Genomic DNA, 10,743 nt, shown 5'->3' with positions numbered 1-10,743 from the left:
CCTCTTCAGTGGATGGACCTCAAGGCAGGGACTAGGAGAGCAAAATCTCTCCCACTGAAAAAGAAGATCAGGTTTGAGACCACCTGAGGAACCTCAATATACATAAGTCTATGGGACTTGACAAGATTTATCCCAGAGTCCTGAGGGAATTGGCTGATGTAGTTGCCAAGCCACTCTTCATGATATGTGAAAAGTCATGGCAGTCAAGTGAAGACCTCCGTGACTGGAAAAAAGGGAAACATTGCCCCCATTTTTAAAAAGGGTAGAAAGGAGGGCCCTGAGAACTACCAACCTGCCAGCCACACCTCTGTGCCTGGGAAGATCATGGAACAGATCCTCCTAGAAGCTATGTTAAGGCACATGGAGGACGGGGAGATGATTCAAGACAGCCGGCATGGCTTCACCAAGGGCAAGTCTTGCCTGACCAGCCTAGTGGCCTTCTATGATGGAGCAACTACATCAGTGGACAAGGGAAGAGCTACAGATGTCATCTATCTGGATTTCTGTAAGGCCTTTGACATGGCCCCTCCACAACATCCTTCTCTCTAAATTGGAGAGAGATGGATTTGATGGGTGGACTGTTCAGTGGATAAGGAATTGGTTGGATGGTTACATCCAGAGAGTAGTGGTCAATGGCTCAATGTCTGGATGGAGATGAGTGGTGTCCCTCAGGGGTCCGTATTGGGACCAGTACGATTTAATAACTTCATCAATGACATAGACAGTGGGATCGAGTGCCCCCTCAGCAAATTTGCAGATGACACCAAGCTGAGTGGTGCGGTCAACATGCCTGAGGGACAGGATGCCATCCAGCAGGACCTGGACAAGATTGAGAAGTGAGTCCATGTGAACTTCATGAGGTTCACCAAGGCCAAGTGCAAGGTCCTGCACATGGGTCGGGGCAACCCCTGGTATTGCTACAGGCTGGGGGATGAAGGGATTGAGAGCAGCCCTGCGGAGAGGGACTTGGGGGTACTGGTGGATGAAAAGCTGGACATGACCCAGCGATGTGCACTTGCTGCCCAGAAAGCCAACCATATCCTGGGCTGCATCAAAAGAAGCAGAGCCAGGAGGTCCAAGGAGGTGATTCTGCCCCTCTACTCTGCTCTGTTGAGACCCCACCTGGTGTACTGCATTCAGCTCTGGAGTCCTCAGTACAAGAAAGACATAGACGTGTTGGAGTTGGTCCGGGGGGAGGACACAAAAATTATCAGAGTGGTGGAACACCTCTCCTATAAGGAAAGGCCAAGAGAATTGGGATTGTTCAGCCTGGAGAAGACAAGGCTCTGGGGAGACCTTATTGCAGCCTTTCAGTACTTAAAGGGGGCTTGTAAGAGAGATGGGGACAGACTTTTTAGTAGGGCCTGTAGCCCTACAAGGGGTAGTGGTTTTAAACTATGAGGCTAGATTCAGACTAGATATAAAGAAGAAATTTTTTACCATGAGGGTGGTGAAACACTGGAACAGGTAGCTCAGAGAGGTGGTAGACACCTCAACCCTGGAAATATTCAAGGTCAGGTTGGATGGGGCTCTGAGCAACCTGATCTAGTCGGAGATCTCCCTGTTTATTGCAGGGGGCGTTGGACTAGAGGGCCCAAACCATTCTATGATTCCTTTTAGGGCCACCAGCAGCACAGCCCTCCAGGACCATCCTTCAGTGGCTGGATAGCTGAGTGCCTACACCACTCCATGCCCCTGTGCAGAATAGACACAGGTGATTTGGGACAGAGACATCCCCAGAGCTTCTTTGCCCAAGGCAGTGGGAAGAGAATTTGAGCCCCTTTACAGATTACCACACCAGGCAGGAGCAACTGCCTCCTCTGTATTTACTGATACCTTAGAAAGCTCTATCTTTCAGCTCTGCCATCTATTCACAACACTTGCTTTTTCAAGATGCCAGGAACTGAGCACCAAACACCCCATGACAGTCCTTGCCTCTGGTGGGTGACTAGGTTGTCACCTGCTTGGTAGCAGTCCTGGTGGGGCAGCTCCCCTCTGCAGGAGCCATGCAGGGCATAGCTGAAGCACTGCTGTGTCTCCAGGGTGGCTGAAGAAAGCATGTGCTCTCCCCCACCAGCCCCCTGCAGCAACAGCCTGCACAGCTCAGTGGCTGGAGGCTGCCCATGCCTTGCACCCCAGACTCTGCTGTGACAGGGATCTCAAACTCCTCCATCCCAAGCTGAGGAGCCCTTCCCAGTATTCCCCTGCTCTGGCAGGAAGTGGAGAGCTGCCCAAGTCTTGTAAATCCCTTTTTCCTGACAGAGGGTTGAGGCAAGGGAGAAAGCTCACAGCCAGTCCTTATTAGAAGACCTTTTATTCATTAAGCTGTCACTACCAAGGGAATCAAGCTCTTACCATGCACAGCAGATAACCAGCCCTGCATCCATCAGCCACACGATGGCAGAAGAATCAAAGATCATTGCAAAGTTCTTTTTCAAAATATCTGCTGTGAACAGGGAAGACACCTGCCTCTGAATCTGCTGGTGAAAAGCGTATCACCTCTTACATGGCTAACCCAGACCCTACCAGGAATCCAGCCCGGTCAAGAGAAAGTGGGCAGGGTGTGCTGTGCTGCCTGTCAGCTCCTCTGTAGCTTCTCCACAGCAAGGTCGTAGCTTCATTTCTCCATGCAGGAGGTCTCACGTCATGCTATCACGTAGCCCAAACATCACACAAGACCCCTATTAGTCTCCACACACATTAGTCTCCAGGGACCACAAGTGCCTGAAGAAAGAACTCCAACATTTCAAACCGTGAGGCAGCTGTAAATTCAGTGGCACAAGGCCCTGAGCCACCTGTCAGGGTGCAGGCAGTCAGATAGATGACCTCCAGAGGTCCCTTCCAACCTGAACTACTCCATGGACCAACCCATTACAGGTCAGTCTCTGCAGGCAGTTCTGCTCCAGCATCTCTGCACACTCTTCCTTTTGGCAACGGGGCCTCAAACAAGCTGCTTTTGAACTGGAGCGGTCATAAGAGTCTCAGAGTAATCTTCTCACTACACAAGAACTGCTTTAAACACCCAAGAACTATGCTCACAGTCTACAATCTTTTTCCCCTCAGTCAGCTTACATCCTGTGTAAGACTTCTTACCTCACAGGTAAGAGATTCCAGAAGCATTAAACCAGCTCCAGGTGATGTCTTTACAAGAGACAAGTTCCACATCAGAGCCCTAAGTGCTCAGAGTAACAAGCCCTACTCCCACTTGCCATGACATAAAAAAATAAATCCGTACTGCCCACACCAAAAACCACCATGAAACCCAAAAAACAGTGCCTTACCATGTTTTGGTTCATTATCATGTTATTCCAAGGACAAGATAGTCTTTGGGCAGCCTGTCACCAGCCACATGGCACAGAAGCAGCATAAGCATGTGTCTCCAGGGCTGGGGGTGGAGCTGCTCCTCTCTTTCCTGCTATGCCACAGCCATTTCTCTTGAGGAACCCGAGCACTGTCTGTGTGAGGGACTATTTTGGAAAAGGATCTGAGGGACTCCTTAGTTCAGAAAAGTGTCTGTCAATGAATGTACCCCCTGACATAGCTCTCATTTATGCTCCCATTAGCACTCTGGGTGCAATCAAGGGGGGGAATCATGCAACGGGACATGCAGGTTTTTGCTGCTTGTGCCACATGTAGTACCTGATCAGGGAAGCTCTTTTTTTAGGGCAACGTGCTTTAAGACAGACGGTTCCCTCCTAAAGGATGCATGATCTAACTCAGCTACTACCAAATCCAAACACAAAGCCTACCAAGCTCTTTCACAATCTTCCAGATTAGTTTATTTTCCTTCCTCTTTTACAGCTGGATCCTGGCTGAGACAGGGGTTTTGCTGCCTTGCCAGGGCATTGTGTCAGCTCTGTAAGTAAGGGAGAGTGACAACTGCCTCTATTTCTTAGGTGAAAATAATGGGTTTGGCTAGCACAGGGTAAAATGAAGCGCATCAATGTAAACACTCCCTCACATAGTGGCACGCTTACATTTTCACTGTAATTAAATGTGTGGAGCCAAATACTCTGTGCATCCTCCCCAGTTTTCTTAATTCTCTTTATAAGCCCATCCACACAGCCTCTGAAAGATGATCTTGCCATGAAAAACACCTGTTGGTAACATGGAGAGAAGCTCTGTTAAGTGTGAGCTAGAATGAGCTAGCAGGTCATGCCCACATCCAGGTTCCCATTATGAGGATTTCATTATATCCTCAAAGATATTTATATGCACCAGTAATGTCATAGCACCACGGGGCTGATGTGAGTCCTGTGGGTGCTGGATGGGCATCATTTGTGCACGCAGGCTTTGGGACTACGGGGAAGCATGGCTGCCTGCTCAGGCTTGACATTTCTTCTGCTTAGTTCTGTTGTGCATGATTTCACCACACCTGAGGCAAGAGAAGGTACATACTGTAGCTTAAAAACTCCTCTCCCATTCTAACCTTTTCTAATTATGACTTACCAAGAAGATACCATGCTTCCATGGGTGCCTGGAAGAAGCACCTCACAGCAAAACAAGAATATATGAGTCCATTTCAAAGCAAAGAATACTCTAGAAACAGATCTTCAGGAGAAATGTGGGTCTGGAAAGTGGCGTGCTCAGTCTCCAATCCTGTCATTACTGCAGACCAGAAATCACCTGCCAGGCACAGACCCAGCAATTCTGGGTTTGCTGCTGGGAATAAGCTCCTGTTCCAGATCTTCCCAGTGCACGAAAGCGTGGGGATAAGGAGAAACTCTTCCTAAAGCAATAGAGCACAGAATACAACAATATAGGCATTTTTTCAATGCATTGCACTGGATGTAAATGCCAGATGACATCCCAGAGAGGCTTAAACGCCATTTCCCCATGTCAGTAACATGCACACCACTGTGCCTGGGTTCTCCATAATCCAGTCCTGCTACTCTTACATTTTTACAACATGATGCACTTTTTATATAAACTAACACTGATTCATTATTTTGTAGGGGTGTCCTTGAACAATCATGAAGATGACAATCCTGGATTTCAGAATGACTCTATACTCTTCGCAGTGATGATCATTTTGCTGCTCATTGGTTTTGCTGTCTTGGTCTACTTTTTGGTTCACAAGTTGCTCAACATGGGAGGAAAAAGTAATTTACAGAATTCAAATACTTGTAAAGCAATAAGTAGCAAAGCAGCTCCAAATGTTGGTATCTTCCTGGTTTTAGGCACTGACAGACTGATTCATCGTCCATCCAGAGCAACTCCCTCGGCTGACCTTCAACTGTATAACTACATTCTGCTCAATAGTCGGTATACAAAAGAAAGATGGGCAGAAGGTGACAGCAAAGTGTTGGTCTTAGTACTCTGCCCTCATTAGAGGGCAGAGCTGGACACAGCTAACCAGCATTGGTTTCTGGTTTCCTCTGCTGCAGTTGGGTTTCCACGCTGAAGATTGGTACCAGCACAACTGCAAAAAGAGTAGTTACAAAGTTGCTCAGAGTATTTATATTACTGACACCTGTACTTCTAAAGCTTCATGGAAAGCTTACATTCTAAGGACAGAAATTTTGACCTTTCTGGATGCAGCATCAGACCAAAGACTCAAAGTGTTGTTATTCTCTGAAGGGATTTTGTTGACCAATGGAACAAGTGACAGCTGCTTACCATGATGTGCAAATGGGACTGCTTTCAGCCTAAGTAAAATCAGCGCAGTATGACTCTTGAGTTCAGAAGGCCAGGTAAAACATCTCTACAATTTTTAGGTCTCCATGGAAAGACATTGATGCATCTGCTCCCTAGAGTGTTCCCCACTTCAGTGAGGTGAGTTTTAGTCTTTCTCCAGAACAAAAAGCTCCAGCTGAGGTGGAGCAAAAATCTGAGTGACACAGAGCTTATCTGGTAATGCATTATCCCCAGCCTCCTGCAAATCTGCAGTGCCCCTGCTTCAGGCATTTCTCTAGGGTCAACAAGCACGTGCACCTGCAGCACCTGGTGAGACCAAGAAAAAAATATCCAACATGGCAGTACTGTTCACTTACCCCTGGCTGCTACAGAGGACATAGTTCTGCCCATCAGAGGCTTTTGTGTTGCCAGGTGAAAACAATAGCAAAAGCAGAAGAGCCAACAGTTCTGTTAGGTTACACTTAGGCTCTTTCAAGTTGGGGGTTGGGTTTTGGGCATCTTTCTGTGCTCAAATCTTCTCCTGCTCTGTCTCCTTTGGAGCTGGGCAATATTTCTTTCAGAAAGCCACTTCAGGCAACCACTGCTTCCATTTCAGTGCCACAGATCAAAAAGACACCAAAGGACACAAAGACGTTGCAGATGCAAAGGGACCCAAACCACTAAAGAGCAACAAGGCCAGAGCTGGTGAGATACAGGACTTGGCGTGGATTGACATGGGATTTTTGTCTGTGCACTGGGAGGTGGGCATCAGAGCCACTGAGGTGCTGTCATGAATGGGCAATTTACATCACTTATAGAACCATTGTCAGAGGTATCAGCAAAAGTGGTTTTATTGAAATACGATGCTGTAAAAGTGCAGCTTGACAAAGTTTGATGGCAAGGTTCATTCTACTACTGTACTGCACAAAGGATATAACGATGATTCAAAACTACCAAGACAAAAATCAAAGTAATCAAGACACAAGGTTATGCACAATATCGGTCACTTACTAAAGATCTGCCATTGGTGAAAGGTCTCTTGAGGAGCAACCTTGAGAGGTGTCCCAGATCAAGGGGAAATCACAGCTATGCAGCTAGGCTGCTTAGCAGGGAGAGCTCAAAGAAGGCTCACTTAGGCTGTCATATTTATGGAATAAATTGGTTGGCTTGTAGTCAAATTACATGTGATGGAAAAGGTATACATGAGACTCCTTGTACCCACCATTTTCTTTGTTCCTTGATAAATGAATCTTGGAAAAGCCACTCGCTATTCATGTGTTAATCACGTGATTGGTGTTCCAAGTTCATATGCATTGATGCTTACTGTATCACTCTGTTCCTTTGTGGGTTTTCAGAGAACAGATTGAAACTAGAGGAGTTCTTGGCTCAGTTATGGCTTAGGTCTTTACTTCCTTTGGACCCTCTACCAATCTACTGCTAGTTTGGTTGAGTACATCCATCACAAGCATGTTTGTGCAAGAGGTTTGAGATATCCACTCACTGCAAGCAGGTTTTTGTGTATTCAGGCTGTGAAGCAGGTTTATGAGGCAGGTTTGTGCATGTCCAGTTAGTGAAGGAGGCATTTGCAGGGGGATCCAGCGCCTATTCAGATTGTGCATCCGATTTCTGCAAATTCACTTTCTGCTGCAGTTTTTTGCAGTAGGTTTGTACAGGAGGCCTGTGCCTCTTTCGTTTCTGCAATAGGTTTGTGCCTAGCCACTAAGTGCAGCAGTTTTTGCAGCAGGTTTCTGCATACTCTTCCTCTGCAGCCATTTTGTGCATATTCTGGTTGTGCAGTGGGTTTTTGCATATACTTTTTGTGCAGCAGATTTCTTCAGCAAGTTTGTGCATATGCAGTTTGTGCAGTAGGCTTATTCAGATTCCATCTGTGTAGCCAGTTTCTGCAGCAGGTTTATGCATCCAGAGTTTGTGTAAGCAGATCTGTGCTTATTCAGTTTGTGCATGACCAGTTAGCATACCAGGTTTGTGCTGCAGGTTTCCGCATGTGCTGTTTTGCAATAGGTTTGTGCATGATTAATATGTGTGGCAGGCTTCTACAGATTCAGTTTCTGTAGCAGATTTTATGTAGCAGTTTTATTCGGCAGATTCAGTTTGTGCAGGTGTGGTTTTTTTCTTTCAGCAGATTGCTGCATATTCTATCGTTTCAGGCAGTTGTGTGCCTTGTCAGTTTGTGAAGCAGATGTTTGAAGCTGGTTTTGCATACTCTGTTGTCCCACAAGTGGGGTCGTTTACTTGGTGTGCGAAACGCCAATATACACACAGAGCAGAGTTATTTTATTCCAATTCAAGTTTGCACAAAGATGGGGACTAGGTGGTAATCCACAAAGCTAGCACACCTCATGCCTAAACGGGCAAGCAATTTATACAGTTCAGTCATACATATTCAATTTCCAAAGTTCTTCCCCAAAACTATTACTGGTAGTCACTTATCTAGTCGTTTCTATTGGGTTAAAGTTTCCCCACTTCGAATTAAAAAGTGTTCTTTTATTCTACAGCGCATGCTCAAGGAGAGTTGGGGGGTTAAGTCTTTTGGTCTTCAGTTGAGTCGGTGGTCGTGATCGCCCCCTGCCGCCTTTCTTTCCTCCGGTTATCAAAGATTTTTGCTGACTTCATGCCTATTAGCAATTTTTCAACTTCTCTGCACCTCCAGAGGTAGGATGTTCCCTTCTTATCAGTCTTTTAGTTTTCCTTCAGAGGCCCAGTCGTTAGCAAGGCATGCCTTGTGTATACAAAGGGTATCTTATTTCACAAGACCTTTGCGGTCTTCTTAAGTGAATCACTCCTTAAGTACATCAATTCTCAAGTACATCTTTTCTTAAGTACATCACGTTTGTGCAGCAGGTTTCTGCAGAATGTTTCTGCTTATTCAGTTAGTGCAACTGGTTTGCACTTACTCAGTTTGCACAGCAGTTTTGAGCATATCCAGCAGGTTTTTGCATATTCAGGTTTGTGCTACAGGTTTGTGCAGGAGGTTTGAGATATCCACTCGCTGTGTTATAAATGCTCGTGACAAATTGGAGGAGCCAATTTGTATTGGATAAAAAAATCGAATTTATTAGCAAGCGATAAGAGAGCAAAACAGCGCTGGGCGGCCGGGGAGGCAATGCTCGGCCACAAGCTCGCAGCTTTAGGTTACAGTTACATTCCTTATATACATTTCATGTACCCCTTTCTTGTAAGTCTCCGCCTTGTCCTGCTTCTTCTTTCTTCACTTGTGCAGGTCTGTTACTATGCAGATTTGGTAGATTTTCTCAAGGATGAGTGTCCTTTGATGTAGAATGTCTTTTGATGTGGAGAAATACAGTCTTGGTAATTGCAGCTGTTGTCCTTCCTCTCCTTATCTAGTAAGTTATAGCCATTACTTTTTTCCGTTATCTAGTAAGTTATAGCCATTGCCCTCTTCCCGTGACCTTTACGCATCATTTAAGCAAGTCTTGTTATTTACACAAGGCATATGTTAACTCTCAAGATGTCTCTTCCCCTTCTCGATTTTATGAACAAAGTTAACCCGTTCATTACACGCTGCAAGCAGGTTTTTGCGTATTCAGGCTGTGAAGCAGGTTTATGAGGCAGGTTTGTGCATGTCCAGTTACTGGAGGAGGCATTTGCAGGGGGATGGTGCCTATTCAGATTGTGCATCCAGATTCTGCAAATTCACTTTCTGCAACAGGTTTGTGTTTAATTTGTTTTACTTACATGCTATTGCTTCAGGTTTCTGCATATCACCAAGGCACGTGGGATAATATGGGCAGGTATGTAGAAAGCTTGTTACCTCTGATGGTCTGGGACTTCACTCCCAAACAAGTGCAGGATCCTCATTAAGTGAGAGAATGTTTGAAAAAAAGATGCCCTGGCTATTCCAGAGAGGCACAACTTATCACACTGTGCTGGAACCTGGCCTGCACCTACTGAACACTGCTCAGTACTATTCAGCACGCTCAAAGAGAAGTCTCTTGATCTGAAGACATACCAACAGACATTGTGGCTAAACCAGAGACCCAGCTTTCAACTATATCAGTCACCCCTGTAATTAAGAAGAAACACTGGAAGCAGAAGTCAACTCATTTAGTAAGGTGATATAGAGAAGGAACTGCTAATTGCTTAATGATTGTCTCTCTGCAACTTAACATACCAAAGACTGGTGTTTGTCAAGGATTAAGCCTGTCTGAGACTGGTACTTGGGAGTGATGAGCAAGAAGGAACCATGAACAATCACAAAACTTAATTTAATGTTTGATGAACTTACAATCTTGTTGAGAAGACACAAGTAGAGGCCTTGCTTGAATAGTTAGGGCCAGAAAAGATAAGAACTCCTGTCTTTGTTCTCGTCCTTATGGATAATTTAGCTTAAACTAACCATATGATTCTACACCACTAATTAAAACTTAGATAATAAGAACACTAACAAACACTGATGTACCAAAACCAGTAAAAGACCATACTGCGCAGAATCACCTGAGGAGGGTCAAATAGCGGACAAGTGAGGAAGACTATGAAAGACCACCAGAGACCTTCAATGCACCTGTGCAAAGGACATTTGCATATGCTAATAGGTTCCCGGAAAACTAATTAATATGTATAACATTTCTCGGAAATCTAGTGAATATGTATATAGAACATGAACTTAACCTGCACAATTAGACCCGACGGTGTGCACGATAGGTAGAGCGATCCCCCGTGCATCCAGCGCTGCCAATAAAGAATACCTACTTAATAGTTAATCAAACAATTGAGTTAATTTCTTTGAATCAAGGGATAAAGAAGCTTCTCCTAAGAGGGAGCAGAAGAGAGAATCAGAAGAGGGTGCCTGTTCTGCAGCAGAGCAGTCACAAGATCAGGAAGGGGAAAGCACTGAAATCATAAATGAGACAGAAAGCACCCAATCCCTATCCCTAAGTGAGCTGTGATATATGTAAAAATATTTCAGCTGTCAACAGGCGAGAAAATTATCAGCTGATTACTCCAATGCTGGGATATTGGGGCCAGTAGTCAGGAATTAGAGGGTAAGGAAGCCCAGCAGCTGGGATCCCTTGGATAAGGCCATTGACAAAGAGACTGGCAAAGGGGCAGGAGGCCTTAGTCTTTGGAGGTGACTACTGTTGAGAG

Source organism: Buteo buteo, chromosome 22, assembly GCF_964188355.1.
Source record: "Buteo buteo chromosome 22, bButBut1.hap1.1, whole genome shotgun sequence".
Classification (NCBI taxonomy): domain Eukaryota; kingdom Metazoa; phylum Chordata; class Aves; order Accipitriformes; family Accipitridae; genus Buteo; species Buteo buteo.
The sequence above is the reverse complement of the archived record's forward strand: the minus strand, read 5'-3'. Positions refer to the sequence as shown.